Below are 12,728 nucleotides of genomic sequence, written 5' to 3'. Positions count from 1 at the left end.
TGCCGGACTTCCCTGTCCTTCACTACCTCCTGGAGTTTGCTCGAACTCACGTCCATTGAGTCACTGATGCCATCCAACCATCTCATCCCCTGTTGCCCCCTTCTTCTCCTGCCCTCAATCTTTCCCATCATCATGGTCTTTTCCAAGGAGTCAGCTCTCTGCATCAGGTACCCAAAGTATTAGAGCTTCAGCTTCAACATGAGTCCTTCCAATGAATATTCACAGTTGACTTCCTTTAGGATTGACTGGTTTGATCTCCTTGTAGTCCCAGGGACTCTCGAGATTCCATAAAAAGTTCCCTAGATTTCCTGAGTGGCTCCTGGAGATTGTGTGTGTGTGTGTGTATGTGTGTGTGTGTGTATGTGTGTGTGTGTGTGGTGTGTGTGTGTATGAAAGAGAGAGATCATAAATGTTTATTATCTTTTTAAGCTACTAAGTTTTGGGGTGATTTGTTACACACCACCAGATAACTATTAATAACACAGAGGGTCAGCCTTGCCACAGGGTAGAGGAGAGGGCAGAGAGCAACTGGGGCTGATTTCAGAGGATGCGATTTGTATGCTCCCAGGCTGGGCGTGCAGGGGGGCCTTCTTCCCATGTCTCCCCGCCCCCCTCAACCCCAGCCTTCCCTGTATGATTGCTTCTTACAACCATTTACAGACACAAGAACAGACCTGAAAGAACTCCTCTAAACCAGAGAGCATACCATGTGCCAGCTCAAAACTAAAGGCTTTCACATATCAGTTTTCACTGAATTCTTCCAAAAGCCCTTTGGGGGAGAATAGCATTATGTCCAGTGCCAAGAATAAGGCCTGGCACACAGTAGGTATTGTTACTCTGTATGGACTGGCAGCCCCAAATTTCAGGGGCTTAAAGAATAAGAACTGTATCCCTTTCAAACAGTTGGGCTTCTCGTTGGGTTGGTCAAAAAACAGCCCTGGTGGGTCCACAGCTAAAACACAGAGACCAACCAGCTAACTTCCCACTGGCTCAGTCCCGGGCACACCAAGGTGCCCCAGAGGGGCTCGCGCAGCCATCACCTCCTCTCCTAGTTGGGAAGGAAGGAGCAAGGCCCACAGTGGGGGTCTGGGCTGGACTCTGGTCTGAGGCATCTGCCACCTGGCCTGGGGTATGGCCCGGACATCCCTGGGGGAAGAAGTCTGAGGGGGCACAGGCCATTCCCTCGTCACTGGGCCTTACATCCTATCATGGGTTCAACAGTGCTCAGCTGACATCCATGAGCTGTGCACCCACTGTGTGCCAGGCCTCAGGCTGGGCATGACTGGGGGAACCAAGAGGTGCCAGCCTGGCCACCTGGAGGGGCCTCCATCTGGTAGGGGAGGAAGAACCCATGTGGGACAAGAGGTCTGGTGCCTGAAAGGACAAGGCCTGAGCCAAGTGGTAAAAACCAGGAGTTCCTGAGGAAAGACTTTGGGGAAGGGATTTCTGGGCAGAGGGAACAGTAAGTGCGGAGGGTGGGGGCCAGGGGACATGACATGCTCAGAGAGTCCCAAGTCACTCAGCTGAGCCGTAGGCGAGGGCACAGCAGGGGCAAGGGGAGTGCAGGGAGGCAGGTGACAGAGGTGTGGACTGTTCAGGGCTCTGGGCCATGACAGGGTGTCAGGGCTGGCTGTGGTTCTAGATAAATCTCTCTTCCTCTGTGAGGAGGGTATACGGGCAGGAGACCCGGGAAGGGCTGGGACAGTCACCATGGCCACTGGCCATGAAGGGCTGGAGTCAAAAGATGCTTGAGAAGGGGACATGGGGCAGAGGAGGAGCTCAACTTCTGCTTCGTGGCCACCCGTAGTCCCACCCCAAGGGCTCCGAGCCTAAGGCTGCCTCCCTTCCTCCAGCCTCTAGGAACAGACTTGTCATTGATTAAACCCAGCCTGGCGAATGGTTCCTAGAAGCCCCAGGGCTGCTGGCTGTGGGGCGCCCCTGCCCACTGTCGGCTCCCAACAGCCGGCTGGCCGCCTTTGCCCCTGCCCAGTCCAGTGTCGGCAGAGGGTGGTGACACGCCGGGTCAGCGGAGTCAGTCAGCTTTGGCCTCAGCCTCAGCAGGCAGGCAGGTGGCCAACACTCTGTGCCAGTGCCGGGAAGGCCTGGGGCGTGGCCGGCCAGGGGAGCACTGTGGGTCTGCCCTTCTCTGGAACCTTCTGTGACTCCTCAGTCTCTCTCGGCGGGAAGCACCCTTGCAGGGGGAGGCTGAGAGGGCTGGGAAGAGCGGCCCAGCTCCACTCTGACCTCTGGCACGTCGCTCAAACAACATGAGCTCCCCCCAAGAACCCCTCAGCAATTCAACCCCCATCTGGCCAAGTGGCCAGCCCCCTGGACAGGCTGCCTCACCTTTCTGAGCCTCAGTTTCCCCATATTTCAGCCGTGCCTGATTCTACTTCACACCGAGCTCCTCCAAGTTCCTCTGGGCTTGAGACCCATACACTTCCCAAGCTGCCCGCACCTCAGGGCCTTTTCACCAGTTGACTCCTCACTCGCAGGTCTCAGCTCCAGCATCACCTCCCTGGGCCAGCCCTCCCTGAGCCCCCACCCCCCACCCCATCTGGGTCAGTTCTCCTTGTGCTTCTGGAGCAGTCATGCCTGTCTCTGATGTGAGTTTACACTCATCTCGGAGGTTAGGTCATGACTGCTGCCCTCCCATGAGGATTGTGGGCCCCACAGGATGGCCAGGGGCTCGGCTCACTGATGTACCCCCAGCACCCACTCTGAGCATATGAGCTTCCCTGTGGCTTAGACGGTAAAGAACCTGCCTGCAATGTGGGAGACCCAGGTTTGATCCCTGGGTCGGGAAGATCCCCTGGAGAAGGGAATGGCAACCCACTCCAGTATTCTTGCCTGGAGAATCCCAATGGATAGAGGAGCCTGGCGGGCTACAGTCCTTGGGGTTGCAGAGTCGGAAACAACTGGGCGACTGACACTCTCACTTTCACTGTGGGCACAGAGCAGGCATTTACCATATGTCTGTTGAATGCACACTTAGAAGAAGAAAGGGAGGAAGGGAAGAGACGTCCCGAGGAGTGACAATATTTACCTCGCAGTGCTAGGAGGATCTAACAATATACAAAAGGCCTGTCCTTAGCAGAGGCAAACATCACAACTCCCCACATACACCAAACACACACCACACACACACGTATCCCACCCAGGGATGGGAAGGGGACTGAGCGCAGCCCTTCCTCCCTGGCCACGCCCACACTCTTCCCAAGTCCCCTGATGAACCAGAGAGATGAGAGGCAGAGGCACAGACCTGCAGAGGTGGACCTGGCCTCATGACTCGCAAAGACCATCAGGCTCCCCAGAGCCAGCCAGCCCACACTGTCCCTGGAAGGCTCTGCACTCTCCCCGTCCTCCAGGAATTTCTCACACCCCAAAAGTGGCAGGTCACCCCCCACCACCACCACTGGAGGAGTGGTGTGAGCTGCTGACACCTCTTCCCTGTTATCACACCTCAGCTTCGAGGACCGAGGACCAGAAATCGGTGAGCAGCCTCGGAAAATTCCTACCACGGCCTGTGGGGAGCCCAGTGTGGACCAGGGCAGCCCCCACCCCTCTGACCCCATCCCGCTCTTACTGCAGAGATGGAGAAGCTGAGACCCGGGCCAGCCTCCTGCCTGGATGCCTGAGTCACACAGACCTGGCTTCAAATCCTCGCTCAAATGCCCACCAGCTCTGCAGCCTCAGTAGGTAAAATGTGCACGGTACCGCGCCCGCTCCACGGCGGGGTGCACACGTGAACACAGGCGGCAGAGGGCCCTGTCACCCCCAATAGCAGACACTGTCCAGGCAGGACACCCCGCTCAGAACCATCCCGGCAAAGCTGCCTGCTTAGCCTCACTCAGAACCCCAAAGCCTGGCCCAGAAAAGGCAGGCAACCAAGCCAGGGTCACACAGCAAGACCTCAGCCTGCTGAGACGTGAACTTGGGCTCTGTTTGGCTGCAACTCCAGCCCTGAGCCTCCCACCCTGAAGTGGATCTGGCAGAGCCAAGCAGGTGCCAGGGCTTGGCGGCAGCCGGGGGAGGGAGGCAGGCAGGCAGGCAGGCAGCTGGGGGTGGTGGGAAGAACCTTTTTTTCCCCATGTCTTTAGCAAACCCGGATCCCCGTTTCCAAGCTGCGCTCCAGAGCCCTCGGCGGCTGCTGCGTCACTGCGCGCAGTCAGCCCACAGTGGGCGGAAGGGAAGGTTCCCTCCCTCTGGCAGGGGCTGGGGGCAGAGGGAAGGCAGGTGTGGGGGGCAGGAGTGAGCACAGTGAGGGCTCCCTGACACCTCCCGGCTGGGTTTACCTCTGGAGTCACCGAGGGCTGAGTTGGGAGAACCTCAGAGACTTAACCCCCAGCACCCCACAAACAGATGGAGACGTGAGGCTCAGAGAGGTGCTGCAAGTCAGTCGGCAACACAGAGCAGCAAGGCAGCTCACCATTCCTATCCCCGGCCCCCGGCCCCTAGCAGCTGCGAAGCAAAAGCCTCCTGGAGTCACCTCTATCACCACAGGCTCAGCTGTCACTGAAGAAGGAAACACATCGGAACCAGAGGCCCAGTTCTCACCCCCCAGATCCAGCACCTGGGGCTGCAGAGACCCCGCTTGCACGATCACATACACCTCTTTGGGGTGGGATCCTGAGCCCACGTCATGGATCACAGCACAGTGCTAGGTACACAGCAGGTGCTCAATAAGGGGTCTTGTGTTCCGTGTATAAGCCGGGATGCTGGCCTCATTTCTACACTGTCAAAGACAGAACACGCCCACATCGTGTGTTTTCTAACGATGACCCTCTCATGTACCAAATGTCGCTTGAGCCATTTTTGAAGCAAACTCCAGGAGATGGATTACCTGCACGGGCCTTACGCTAAAGAGAGGAATACAAACACTGGGTTTGCTTTGCTACCTTCTCAGGAGCGTCTGCACCCCTGTGACAGGGCCCTGAGGGCTGTGGGGGTGTGTGTGAGAGCCCCTGTCGCACATCCCCATCCCCCCTCCCGGAAGCCATAAGTGTATGCTAGTGGCGACCACAGGAGCTGGGAGAGGCCAGCTCTCACTAACAGCAGGCTTCCTCCGGGGCCGCGGGCAGGGCCTGGGAGGCGAGGCGCTGCTGAGTGACCAGTGACATCCATGGGCACTCTGACGTCACTCTCAGGCCAGGCTGAGCTCCGCCTCCAGTGTGTGTCCAGGTGCCCTCACACCAGGATCTGGGTCTGCCACATGCGATTCCTCTGCCTAATCCCCACCTTCCGTGCCCCCTACCCATCACTTCTGTTGATCAAATGGTAACTTTAGAATCTCCAGAACACGGGGCTAAGACTAGACTCTGAACGCTAACCGACCTGGATTCAAACCCTGGTGCCACCATGTCACCACTTGCTGGGCCCTGGAGCACCTACTACATCTCTCAGTGCCTCAGTTTCCTCCTCTGTAAAATGGGGAGAGTAATCACAGGGTGGGATGGGATGAGAGGAGAAGCAGGATTTACAGTGCTCAGAGCCGCTGCTCAGTCAGCAGAGGGCCCAGCCCTGTGCTCGGCTCCTGGGATGCCGTCACAGGGGCTCTGCAGAATGAATGGGTGTTCATCCATGATCCCTTGTTATTATTATTATCATCATCGACATCAGCAGGGATCCCCAAGCCTGGTTTTGCAGCCAGCCCTGGTGAAGGGTGTAGCAAAATTCTCCAAACAAAATTTGCTTCCATTCATTTGGGTTTTTGAAAAGGCCACGTCAGAGAGCTCCGCGGGGAGGAGGCGGCGTTGCGAAACCGGCACAGAGGAATCTGGGCCCCACTCCTCGGCTTGGGAAATGAGGTGCAATCGGTGAGCAAGGGGGGCCCTGGGAGCCCAGTGGCAGGGGACTTCTGTGTTGTGGGTTTATCTCCACCCTCTGAGTGACCTTCAGCAGCCAACCAACTGCTCTGAGCCTCAGTTTCCTCATCTGTCAAATGGAGACAGTATCCCTTTGTATTCATATTCCTCCCTGGGGGTGATTGGAAGATGGAGGCGGGGATTAAAAGCGTTCTGCAAACTGTGGAGTACTGCACACACCCTAGAGGCCTGAGTCCTGGCCTGGGGCAACCACCAGGAAACTCTGGAGGGGGCGTGAGAGCGGAACAGGCTCCCCATCCCCACCAAAGTTCACAACTACAGGAAGTCCAGTCATTGGAGTCTTAAAGGGCTCCCCTCACAAGAGTCTGATGAAGTGGGGAGTGGGCTTGTCTTTGTGCCACACAGGAAGCCCCTCCTCGTGCTAGTCTTTCTCAAAGGGGCTGCAGTGAGAGTTAGAATGGCAAGGCTCCCCGGCTAAGCTAAGCCAGCCACCACACTCTGGTAACCATCAGGGTCCTCCTTCAGAAGGAACCGCAGAGCCTCACACACGGCCCCTCAAAGCCACCAACCCCGCCTCACACCCAGAGAAGAGGCAGGGCCCCGGAGGACTCCCTTCCCAGGCTGTCAAGATCACAGACTCTAGACTGTGGGTAGAGACGCAAGGCCCCTCTGAGTTCACCAGGCCTCACCTTTCACTTTACCAAGAGAGCGCAGAGAGGGGTCATGCCTGGTCCAAGAGCACACAGCAAGGCAGCGCTGGGGCTCCTGGCACCGACTGGACACCCACCCTGACAGCACAGTGCCCACCTCCAGGGCTACCTCCATGGCCAGCCAGCTCAGGAGGCGACCTCTTTCAGGAGGCCGCCCCCACCTACCCCAAGCCCGCCCAGCGCTGGCTGCCTTGCTGCCTCTAACCATGCAGTTCTCTCAGCCAATAGTGCCCTTCCTTGCCATCCTACATCGACCCAAATCCCTCTAATCCTCCAAAATCCACCCCAGATCCAGTGGACATCCTCCAGGAAGCACTCCCACAGGTCCACGCTAGGGGCCCCTTCCCAGCGCTGGGGCCACCCTAGCCTCCATCACGGAAGGGCGCCTGGTGGGATGACGAGAGTTTACAGAGCAGGGCCCTGTGGGCTGGACTCTGAGTCCCCGCACCTGGCACAGGGCTGGGCACTCAGCAGGCCTCGGGAAGCCCTGAGGGCCCAAAGACAGAATGGAGGATTAGAAACTGGAGAGGTGAAGGAGCTGGTGGCCTAGTGAAAGGAAGATGAGATGAACCAGTAAATGAGTGACAATATGAGCAGATGAACTGATTCAGGAAGAGATGAACTGATTCAGGAATAAATTTCTGGCAAGACAGGCACATAGACATACCCCCAAAGATGTAGGGTCTTGCCCAAGTGTGGCCCCTCACCCTCTTGTAGAGCCTCCAGGGGACCCCTAGATGTACTGGGATTTTATTTTTTAAAGAACTAACCATTCTATTTTTTTGGTCATGCTGAGCGGCATCCAGGATCTTCCCTGACCACGGATAGAACCCATGCCCCCTGCAGTGGAAGCAGACTCTTAACCACTGGACCACTGGGGAAATCCGTCTTGGGATTTTAGAGCCTACAGGCCTGTCACTCCCACAGAGCCCAGCCAAATGACTCTAAGCTTGCAGACCCACTTGGAGGCCAGGAACCCACAGGGATGGTCCGGGTGGTGACTGGGAGTGGCCAAGGGTCCCAACACTCTACCACCCAGCCCTTGACTGAGAATGGCCTAGATCTGTCCTCAGCCCCAGGGGAATGGCATGAAGAGGCAGGCATAACCCTGGCCCTCTCCATACCAACTACACAGAGTGACATGTAATGATAAGGAACGGTGACTTGCACAGTGAAGGCAGAGGCCCACAGGGTGTAAAGGTGGTGACAGAGATACAACCTGGCCTGGGGACCAAGGAAGATGAGTAGTAGTTAAGTAGGCAAATGGGGAAGGGGGGTCCGGAGGTTCAGAGGAACCAGCATGTGCTAAGGCCCTGAGGCTGGAGGAAACCTGGCCTATTCCAGGAACTGAAAGCAGGCCAAGGGGACTGGAGCCAAAGAGGGAGGCGGGGAGGCAGTGCAAGACGTGGCTAGAGTAGCAAGTTGGGGAAGAAGTCTGGGCTTCATCCTGGGAGCTGTGAGCAATTATTGAGTACCTACTGTGTACTTTTAAAATATCTGCATTCAAGATTTTATGAAGTCACATTCCAGAATGTTTGAGTGAACATGTTTGTGTGCACATGTGCTCAATAGAATCCCACTCTTTTCAACCCCATGGGCTATACCCGCCTGGCTCCTCTGTCCATGGAATTCTCCAAGCAAGAATACTGGAGTGGGTTGCCAGTCCCCTTCTCCAGGGGATCTTCCCGACCCAAGGATTGAACCTGTGTCTTCTGTGTCTCCTGCATTGGCAGGCAGATTCTTTACCATTGAGCTATCTGGGAAGCCCAAGTGGAAGTGTTTAAATGCACTGTAATCAGATAATGCTATTTTTTAATGCTTTTTTGAATGAATGAATCGATCAGTCAATCATGGATGGGGGCTGGGGTAGAGACCACCTGCCCTGTGTCACACAGAGTGCCCCATATAATTCCTCAGAGCCTCCCCATCATGGAGAAACACTGGCATTTATGAAGCCAGAACCTAACGAGATGCCTATGGGTGCCCGGGGTACGTCCAATACATCACTAAGTCTTCCGAAAGCTCCAAAGAACACGGTCTATCGTTAGTTTCCAAGGGCTGCACAGCCTTCTCTTCAAAAATACCAGCTAAGCTGCCAAGCAGCCTCGCGCTTAGGGCACAGCCCTCAAACCTGCAGCTCCATCGCAAGGCTGGCACAAGCTGGGTGCTGCCCTGGGTCCCACAGAACAGCCATCCCTCGGCCCACCCCACCCCATGCTTCCTCTCCAGTCTGGACCTCGTCCTCCGGTCCCAGGGCTCAGCACACACTATCTCCCCCTGACAAATCAGGGGCTCCTGGAGGGTGGGGACCACATCAGGCCATCCCAAGTCTCCAGCACCTCTCACAGGCCCAGCCTGGCCTCCAGTGAATGAACGAGGGGCGGGGGCCTTGGACACCACACACAAGCACTCTCGCCCAAGTCCAGCTGCTGTCTCCCAGCTCCAGGAGGACCCAGGAGCCCTGGGGCACCCCTGCCACAGCGCAGGCAGGAGCACACACGCCCGCCCCACGTGCGCAGCTACTGTCTCCAGGAGCTGCTCGGAATACAACCAGCATCTGCCGCTGACTGGCCACCAGCAGCGGGCTCTGGGGCCTGGCGGTGGCTCCCGGCACTCCAGCAACCAGCGGGCCACCAGCTCCGCGGCCCCACCCAGTCCTGCTGCCCTCAGGAGTCTGGCTCAGGCCCTGCAGGCCACCCGGCAGCCCACAGTCCCCTCGGTTGGACAGAAACTGGGCTCCTCCAACAGCTACTCTCTGAGACAGTCCTGTACAATCTCTCTTCACCACCTCCCGCCTGGCAGAAAATACAGGCCCCCTCTCACCCGCGGAGGCACAGCGGTGGAGAGAGCCAGGACCTCAGGGAACTGGGCTGGCAGGGGAGGTGCAACCCACTAAAGGCAGGCCGGCTGGTCTCCTTTGAAGGTGGGGACCGCAGCCCCCTCCCCCTCTGTCATTTCCACTTCCAGGCAGGTGGGGGTGCAGGAACCTTCCCCCCATTAGCCCGGCCCTCCAAGCTTGAGGCTTGCCATCCTGGGGGCACCTCCTCCACCTCCCCCCTCACCCCTCAACCCCCACAACTGGCCTTCCCCAACCCATAACCCCTTCCCCTGTTTCATTTTTCCCCACCACATCAACAGTCAGTGTCTGGCAGCACCTCTGCAACACAGGCAGCGCGAAGGGAGAAGGGAGAGGGGTGAAGGGACAGAGGAACTGAAGGATGGAGGGGGATCCGAGACAAGAGGGCTCGGTCCAAAGAGGCCAGGGGCCATCACATGTCCAGGAACGCAGGTCCCCTACCCAGCAGCCCTGGCACATCTGGACCCAGCTGGCCTCACTGGCCACCTGGTCCACCTGCCACCCTCTCTGAACGCGAACCCCTTTCACCGCGGGGCACCGCACGTGGGGGCCTCCCGTAGCCATGTGAGCGCCACCCCCACCCTAGTCCAGGTGCCCGGGTCAGCTTGGACCCTTCCCGGGTTCGCAAACAGGGAGGGGGTGCTATGTAGCTCTGGGGTGGGAGGTGTGTGTGTGTTGCCCTTGCCCCTTCCCCAGATGCCAGGTCCGGGAAAAGAGCTGGGGAAGGAGGGGTGCCCGGCCAGGCAGGCCCCCAGGGCTACCGAGGCGGGATCGGAGAGAGCCGGGCTGAATGGAGGAATGCCCGGGCCGGCCGACTGGGCAGAGCCCTCCTTCTCGGCTCCAAGGTTGGTGGGCAGGGAAGGGGTCTACCTGACACCCTGGCCGCCCTGCGGATAGAGGGTCGGTTCGGAGGAGGGACTTCTCAGCTTTGGTAACCCGTTGACAAGGGGGAGTCCGCGGGAAACAGAGCTGGAATGGGGGCCCGGCCCTGGATAGGGGGTTCCGGGCCCCAGCGCCCCCGCCTCCCCCGCCCTCGCGGCTCGAGGGTCGGGCGGGGGGAGACCTAGATTGGGGATCCCACCCAGAGAAGGGGGGCTTCCCAGCCGCAGAACCGCCCCCTCGGATCCGGGGCTCAGAAGACGGAACTAGCAGGGGGAGGGGGCTTTTCTGCGCCAGCGCCACCCCTCGGTTCGCGGAGGTCTGTCCGAAAGGAGACTCGGCTTTGGGGGTCTTGCCGAGGGACGGGGCGCGTCGCCCCGGAAAGGGGGTCCTCCGCACTACCGCGCACCACCCCCGCGCCCTCACCTGCGCCCGGCGCCCCGGCCGCCTCTGGCCCGCTCGGCCGCTGCGCTGCGCCGCCGCCGCCGCTCGGGTCCGCTCGCAGGTTCGCCCGCCTAGGCCCCGGCCCCGGCCCCGGCCCCGGCCCGCGGGCACCCCATGCCTCTCCTCCGGCCGGCGCGGCGCCCCAGATGCGGCTGCGGGAGGAGGAGCCGCGCGGCCCCGGCTCCCCGAGAGCGGAGGGGAGGGGGCGGGGGGCGGGGAGATGCGCGCGGGGGAGGGGGCCGCGCGGCTGCGCCCAAAACCAGGCCCGGATCCGGCCGCCGGCTCGGGGCTGGGGGTCCGGGGCGCCGTTTCCAACGCCCGCCCCCACCCACGCCCCGCAACCCCACGGGGAGGGGGAGGGTCTCCGCGGCCGGCAACGCTCGGTCGCGAGCCGGAAGGGCGCTTAGAGATCCCCGGTGGGCCGCCCAGAGAGTGCAGGCTACTGGCACAAGGTCACACAGCGCGGGCTGCGGTAGCGCGGGAACCTGGAAATCCAGGCTCCAGAGTGGGTCAGCGACATCCTAGGTTGCCGAGCGCCGGCCCCGTGGAGACGAGAAACGGAGGCCCACACGGGACGAGATTGGCCCGATTCGTACCGTGCTAGTCTGGAGGCCCTTGGGATTCGAACTTAAGGCTCCTGCTGCTGAGAACATTGCCCCCTTCTGGTGACCCGTTTCCTGCAGAAACCTCCCCCTGGTGTCTTCTTGCCTATGGCAGCATGGGGGTTAAAAACCATCCCCGAAGTCTGGTGTACCGGGCAGAGAGTTTGCGTCCTACCTCTCCTGAGGCTCTGCTCTGTGATCAAAAGGGAGTGACTGCCTTGTCTGAGCCCCAGTTTCTCCACCTGTGAAATGGGGACAATACCAGTATAGTATCCCCAGCAGGGATCGAGGAAGCAAAGAGATAATGGATGTAAGCTCCTTGCTAGTGCCTGGCATTCAGTAAGTGTCAAATGAATGTGCTTGCTCTCTCTGGCTCCAATATCTCCCCAGAATGCCAGTTGAATGCAAACAGAGTCAAAATAGTGTTAAAGGATGGCATTCAAGGCTCCTCACAGCTTTTCCCAGCTTCATTCATCACCCACCCACACTGCCCACATCCTCATCTCAGAAAGGTCTGTTCCAGTACTTCTCTGCCTTTCCCTGAGCCTGCAAGGCCTTCCCACCTTCTCTCCCTGACAAACTCCTATTCATCCATCAAAGCCCTAAGCCATTAGTTGTATATCCCTGTTTCATGCAGCCCCTCTCAGCCCATCTGTGTGCCTCCCTTTATCCCTCCCACTGTCTGCTCTAGGTTAGTCGGTATCTTCATGGACTCTGACAGTGTGATGAGAGGATGTCACTCAGAGGAGATGACACCATAAGGTCATGTTCCCCAGAGGAGGCAACTTCAGCAGGCCCTGGAAGAAGTGAGTTTGGAGTTCAGGTGGTGGGTGAGGAGGAGAGTGTGTAGCCGGCAAAGAGGTGGTTACGTTTTAGCAGAGTGTCAATAGGACCACAGAGAATGGACTGCCTGGAGCAGTTGGGAAGACCTTCTTATCTGAGCTGGAAGCTAGCAAGAGCCAAGAGCTGGACAGTGACCTGGCAACATATGGTCAAGTCAAAGATGAGCAGGATTTGCCCTGGAGAACACCTCACACAGGGGTCCCCAGAAGATTCTTACAAGGATGTTCATAGCAGCATCAATGAGTAAGAGTGTAAAGCTGGACACAGCCTAGCTATCCATCAAGCAGAGACAGGATAAACAGTGATGAATTCAGGCAATGGAAAATTCTCCATGCCATGATCTTCAAAACAGGCGAATCCAAACCACATGCCTCTGTGAAGATGAATCTCAAAAAAACAAACAAGGAAACACTGTTTTATTTCTGTTTGATATCTAGTTGGTCTTTTTATATGAGGGAGATGGATCTTTTGCCTCTGATAGGAGTTTCAAATGTTTTTTCCATGTCAATTATTTGTCTTTTGACCCTGCTTATATTTTTTAATGTAGTAAAATATAGCAAGACTTTCT

General features: G+C 58.1%; 1 protein-coding gene across 2 annotated transcripts in view; it reads right to left on the bottom strand.

The window, feature by feature from the left end:
- The window catches only part of DLGAP4 (DLG associated protein 4), a 199,107-nt gene extending 188,236 nt beyond the window's left edge, over positions 1-10,871 (bottom strand). For both annotated transcript variants that reach the window (XM_027977154.3, XM_027977156.3), the window contains exon 1: positions 10,698-10,871. The gene's annotated coding sequence lies outside the window, so the exon portion shown is untranslated. The remainder of the gene's footprint in view (positions 1-10,697) is intronic.
- Positions 10,872-12,728: the final 1,857 nt, after the last annotated feature.

This window comes from Ovis aries, chromosome 13 (assembly GCF_016772045.2).
Source record: "Ovis aries strain OAR_USU_Benz2616 breed Rambouillet chromosome 13, ARS-UI_Ramb_v3.0, whole genome shotgun sequence".
Lineage (NCBI taxonomy): Eukaryota > Metazoa > Chordata > Mammalia > Artiodactyla > Bovidae > Ovis > Ovis aries.
This window is presented reverse-complemented; position numbering and strand designations above follow the sequence as displayed.